Source organism: Lycium ferocissimum, chromosome 9 (assembly GCF_029784015.1).
Source record: "Lycium ferocissimum isolate CSIRO_LF1 chromosome 9, AGI_CSIRO_Lferr_CH_V1, whole genome shotgun sequence".
NCBI lineage: Eukaryota > Viridiplantae > Streptophyta > Magnoliopsida > Solanales > Solanaceae > Lycium > Lycium ferocissimum.
In genome coordinates, this window is record NC_081350.1 from 8783553 (window position 1) to 8789987 (window position 6435).

The following is a 6435-nucleotide window of genomic DNA, read 5'->3' on the forward strand; positions in this document are numbered from 1 at the left end:
TTTATCATCAAGTAGGAATATATCGTGAGGTCTGTTTATTCTTTTAGTTCCTTAGCTAATAATATCCTCTTACAAATTAACTTAAACTACAATGTGCGATAAGTTATAAGCCAACTGTCATGGAAGGATGGACTCGAGTAATATCTAGACGATCAGTTTCATTTCCATTTTTGACACCCCAGGTGTAGAGTGAAAAGATCTTTTTACTTCCATTAACGAAAAAATAACCACAGAGAGAATAATTCGGACTCGGCTCCCCTCTAGTGAGCATCGTGTCCAGTTCCTCTAGTGTCATTTTAAAAAAAACGTGACACGTGTCCCCTTAACAAATCAATGGCTCTGATTTATTTTTATTAACCAGTAATTTTAATCATAGTTAAAGGATAATCTTTACTAATGTTCTGCCAATGATAAAACCCGTTTTACCAATTCCGATTGTTGAAATCCGAAACTTGCCTTCAGTAAACTTCTTTTTGTTTCTTAATTATTGATCTTATCCAAAAAAAAAAAATATTACACATAAAATTGCACAGAGAATCTATATATAAAAAATAAAAAAAAATAAAAAAAAAAGTTCACATAGAAAATTGAAGTCCTATACCAAGAAAGGAGCAAATCAAGATGAAATTTTAAGTTTCAACTTGAACAAATGTTGAGTTTGCGTCCATGGAACGATCAATCGATCTAGAAAGAACTGAAAATTGAGGATCTATGACTTTGTCATGGATTGCTGTTGATAGTGTCGAGGAGCATCCATCAGTATAATTGCTTCCAAGTCAGTAGATTGATAAATTGTCCTCTTAGATTCCACACTTACAAGTGAAGTTACGGTTGGGAAGAACTCCTTCAAGAAGCTTTTTTTGTGTGTGTTTGTGTAGTGAATAATAGGAAAATCTTTACTAGACATGGTGACTGGACCCAGATCCATTGATGAACGGCGAAGTGCGCCTTAATTACGGAGAACGTGAAGGAAAGAAAATAGATGGAAGTAATTCTTTTTTAATCGGAGAAGGCTCTCGCTCCAGTTGAGCTAAGCTGAGCAGAGCATATTTTTCACAAAGTATTTGGGAAATCTGACAGTAAAACGGAGAGAGAGAAATGTGAGAAAATTGTTAACCATGGTTTAGACGTTTGAGTTAATAAAATAAATCAGATCCATTGATTTACTAAGGGGACACGTGTCACGTTTTTAAAATGGCACTAGAGGAACTGGACACCAGGGTTACCAGAGAGGAGCTGAGTCCGAATAATTTGCAGGGTGTTCTAGGAACTTTCAAGCCTTTGGTATTCTTTAATTTATATATTATTACCTTTTTTTAGGCAGAGTGGTCACATTCAGTCTTATTCTTTGAAAGGGACTCAATGTGTCACTCGAAGAGAGCCAATCTATCTTCTATCTACATAGAGTAGAAGAGGAGAAGCAGAAGAAGAATGGTGGGATGACAAGTGTCATCATTATAAAAATTAAAATTTAAAATTATAAAACAAAAAAATAAAATAAAAAGTGCAAACTCCCAAAAAACAAAAAAGCAAAAACAACTGCCAATTCAAATTAAGATGCCCTTATTATAGTGGAGCCATACTTTTTTTTTCGCGGTAAATCAAGATCTTCATTTTATAATTTAAATTGGCGGTCCATCCGGGGCATTGCCGCGGTGGACCCCAGCAGTAGTCATTGTAGCATTTACAAAAACTTTCGGAGAAAGGTTTCGGGAATATCTATTAGTGGCAATTACATTTGGATCATCCAAAGCACAAAAAGATCTAGCATATGTAGTTCCTTCCATGTCTGCCCAAAAACTAGCTACTGCATACACAGGTGGAACTACCAACGTCTTCTTTTCTCCAAAACTCTTCTCCTTTGTTCCTTTCATGGCTAGTGCATCATCTACTGAGTTCTGCTTCCTGTAGCCATCTCTTACAACCGGCCTGCCCATCATCTCTAGCAAGTACTTGCATTCAAGAATCAAAGGAGTGTAAGTGTCGTGGCCTTGCTGTTGGATAGTAAGTACCTCTGTTGAGTCACATTCCACTTCAAGGGGTATTAGCTTATGTTCATGTGCTAGCTTCAATCCCTGCATTAGAGCTGTTAGTTCTGCATGAATAATAGAAGAAAATGGCAGTCCTTTGGTGAAGCCTATGATCCATTTTCCACTGCTATCTCTAATAACTCCCCCAATCCCTCCTATCCTAGCTTTCCATCAAAGGCTCCATTAGTGTTAAGCTTAGAGAAACCTCTTTCGGGGTGGGGGGGGGGGGAGGGTTCCTTTTTAGGTTGATGGTGACATTGTTCTTTAGATGTAGTAGGGTGCCTTATGAGCATTACATACTCCATGGTAGCACTGAGAGTGGTGTTGTAGCTAACAGGTTGTGGAGGTGGTTGTAGTGGTTCCTATTTCTATTTAACCATATGTTCCAGAGACAGTAGGGAATAAGATCATTCCATTTCAAGTAGGTGTTATACTGCTTGTTTTTTAAGGTATTCCAAGTGGACTGCCAAGTACCAGGATCAAAAGTAAGTATGGTTGCTCCAGTAGTGCTTTGAGCACATATTTCATCCCAAAATGAGGTAGCAATAGGGCATTCAAAGAAGATATGGTTCAAGGATTCATTTTGTGCATTACATTGCTGGCAAATGTTAGGGATAGGGATTCCTATAGAGGAAAGATAGCTGCTAGTTAGGAGTCTGGCATGGTTGAAGGTCCACATGAAGAATTTCATCTTATTAAGGATCTTAAGTTTCCAAATCTAGTTAAAGTCCTTAGTAACAGCTTGCTGAGGGTTCTTGGCATTGGTGTCAATGATGTCATAGGCAGATTTGGTACTGAACTTGCCACTATTATGAAGGTTCCAAGCAATGGTGTCATCTTTGGCTGTGTAGGAAGGGATGAAAGTGTTTTGGATTGCCTCAATGATGTTGATGGGGAACTTAAAGGGGATGAGGTGAAGGTGTTGATTGTTATCACGATAGATGTCATCTACCTTGGTATTGTCCATGCCTAAGGGAATGGGTCCGAAGATCCTGCTTCTAATAGTTCCTAATCTAGGAATCCAATTACTATGCCAGAAGCTAGTGCCCTTGCCATTGTGGATGACATTAGTGATTCCCTTGCTGCAGATGCTCCATCCTCGGAGGATGGCTTTCCAAGGTCTGGAGTGAATAGTTTTGGGGTTCTGCCCCATTCTGATGTTTGGCTAGGAGGATGGATGCCCAGTTGGAGTTAGGATTATTTAGGAGTCTCCAAGCAAGGCTTGCAAGCAGTATCTTATTTTTAGTCTCATCTTTTTTAATACCCATACCTCCTTTGCTTTTTGGAAGGATGATAGTGTCCCACCTCACCAAGTGCATCTTTTTCTTTTCAGAGGTGGTACCCCATATGAAGTTTATTTGGGCTCTATTAGTATGCTTAGTGATAGTGCTAGGGAGAGCAATGTACTGCAAGGTGTGGTTTGGAATGCTACTAAGGGTAGCTTTGGCAAGTGTGGTCCTCCCTGCCATATTTATGAGTTTAGTTTTCCAACCAGCCATTCTATTGTTGAGGTTATCTATGATGTACTGGAAATCAACATTGGTTGGCTTGATATGGAATTTGGAAACCCCAAGTACTTGCCAAAGCTGTCACTTTGACTGATCCCTAGCATGGAGGAAATGTCTCTTTTGGAATCCTGAGTGGTGTTAGAAGAGAAGACAACTTTTTACTTGATGAAATTTATCCTTTGCCCTGACTTAGAGCTGAAACCGGCAAGTGTCTCTAAGATGGTATTGACATTTATGTTGTTTGCTTGGGAGAAAAGGGTCAGATCATCAGTAAAGAACAGGTGGGAGAATCTTAGGCATTCTTGCACTAACAGAGATAGGGGTCCAATCCTTTTGAGAGACGCTTTGTTCAATTCTTTTAGAGAGAAGCTCCATGCACAGGATAAAGATGTAGGGTGACATAGGCTCTCCTTGTCTAATTCCTCCAGTGGGTTGGATCGAAGTTGTTTTTCCTCCATTCACCAAGACTGCGATGGAGCTGGTACTGATACAAGACATAATGATCTTGGAGAGTTTTGGTGGGAAGTGAAAGAAAGAGGGCATCTCTGTAATGGATCCTAATCTAGGAATCCAGTTACTATGCCAAAAGCTTTTGCTAGGTTTATAAACCACCAACTACTCTCACTTTGGTATATTACATGTGGTTTCTATCGAAACTTCTTCTTCCTCTTTCTTCTCATCTCTCAGTAATTTTCATTCAATTTTCCCATATACTCCATTGCAGAGCAAAAGGAAGAAACAAACGAAATGGCTAAGAGAAATGGCTCATATGATGAGAAACATGATCAATTCTTATTCTTCATATGATAATGATGAATTCAAGATTGTGGCATCTACGACCTATGTTTTCCTCTATTGCTCCAAGTCATGCAATCTTGGTCAGGTTGAAGTCAATCTACGCATTTTTATAGTTCTTTTTTTAAGCAAATGTACTAATTATTAACTTGGGTGATGAAATTAGTAGGAATTGACCGACAAATTATGATGTTTGCTTACGGTATCAATACCATACTCACTATACATAAATAAAATATTTAGCTTATCAAAGATATAATACTTAAGTGAAACGTCTTTGTTAATTACTTTGGGATTGTAAAGGAGAAGATCCGTGAAAGAGAAGAGTAACCTAGAAATATATTTTGATAATTTAATTTGTTGTACTATATATTTTCGTGTCAAAGTTGTTGGTTCGTGTTAAATCCTAGATACTTGATTTACTTATATTTATGATATATTAATTTTTTATTTTTGATGTTTTATGTTGGAGAATTCAGGAGAAAATCAATACATGCTACGAGTGAAACATCTAATGTTGCAATTCAGAGTTCGAAGTCTTATAAATTTTACCCCATAATCTCATTTTATGTATCTCTGGTCAAATTGCTTAATGGATATATGATTCATATCCTTTAATTTTACATAGATTTTGTTATAAGGTGTAACATATTAATAAATAAAATAAGATGAATATAGGACTTTCATTTTAAAAAAAAATCTCTAACAAGACATATCGGAGTTTATTTATGACTAATATTTTTTAATATCACCGCGCGATCTAATACTAGGTTATAAGAGTAACAATTATGGTTTAAAATAAAGCTCTCCACTCACATTTATATTATAGCTAATTTTATTGTAGCAAAATATTATTATTTTACAAGACGTGATCTTTATTTCTTTATTGAAGTACTAGCAAAACTTTTCTTAATCATTATCCGTGCATCACGGGTAAATATACTAGTATGCATGACATTGCAATTCAAACTAATGTAAAAAACTTATTTTCAGTGGCCGGATTAGTACTAACAGTTGAGATTTATGGGGAAAGGAAAACTCAATAAGTTCATTTCATAATAAGTGGTGGCGTTTAGTTTGAGTAAAACTCTTTAGTCTAGAAAGTAAGAATTGTTTTACTAATTTGCCGTTAATCAAGTTTTACCTCGTTTAAAGTTGAAATTGACGAGGATGTTACATATCATATTGAGGCGGGGGTGTATGAAATGGAGGCTCGGCAGTGGCAGACCTAGGATTTTCACCAAGCGGGTTCAATATATAAGAAAATAAATGCACAGAGAAACAAACAAAACAAAGTTTGATTAATTAAAATATACTATTAGAATTGTACTCTACGAGTTTTCATTTTCTGAAACCTATTCATAATACTCTCATCATAAAAGGTATTAGATATTCTTTTTTCTACATAAGGTACTATACAACCGCTCATGAAGTCATCAATCATTCGATTTCGCAATTCACTCTTGATCAACTTCATTGCCGAAAAAGCTCTTTCAACTGTAGCAGTGGCGACCCGCAGGAGCAACGCAAATTTTACAAGGCGAAACACAAGGGGATAATGTAAATGCTTCTGTGCTTTAACTAGCTCTTCAGAATGATTACCAAGTCCTTTTAGGTTGGAGAACCTTCCATCAACATCACGGACATCAACAATATAAGTCTCTAGCTCATTCTTAAGAGTAACCATTATATTTTCACCAAAATCATCAGGATATAATTCAACCATTCTCAGTATTTTCTCGATGTTAAAACTAGAAAATGTATCAACTGGATTCAAGCAAACAACTCCAATAAGCAAATTCGTTCTCACCTCGTTACAACGTTCCTTGAGTTTGTTCTTGAAGTTTCCAATCAATAATCTTAAAAAATATGTCAACACGATAGTGATGTGAGAAAGTATACTCAGCAACTCTACGTCTAGATCTTCCAAAATTAACATAGAACTCATCAAAATTAGGTATCAAAATATCATACTTGACACCAAATGCAGACCTCTCGATAAGCAGATCCCATCCTTCATCTCTTAGATCTTGCAATCGTTTCTTCACCACTTGAACAAGTAACATACCATTTGCAATATATTGTTCTTTCTTCTGTAGTGA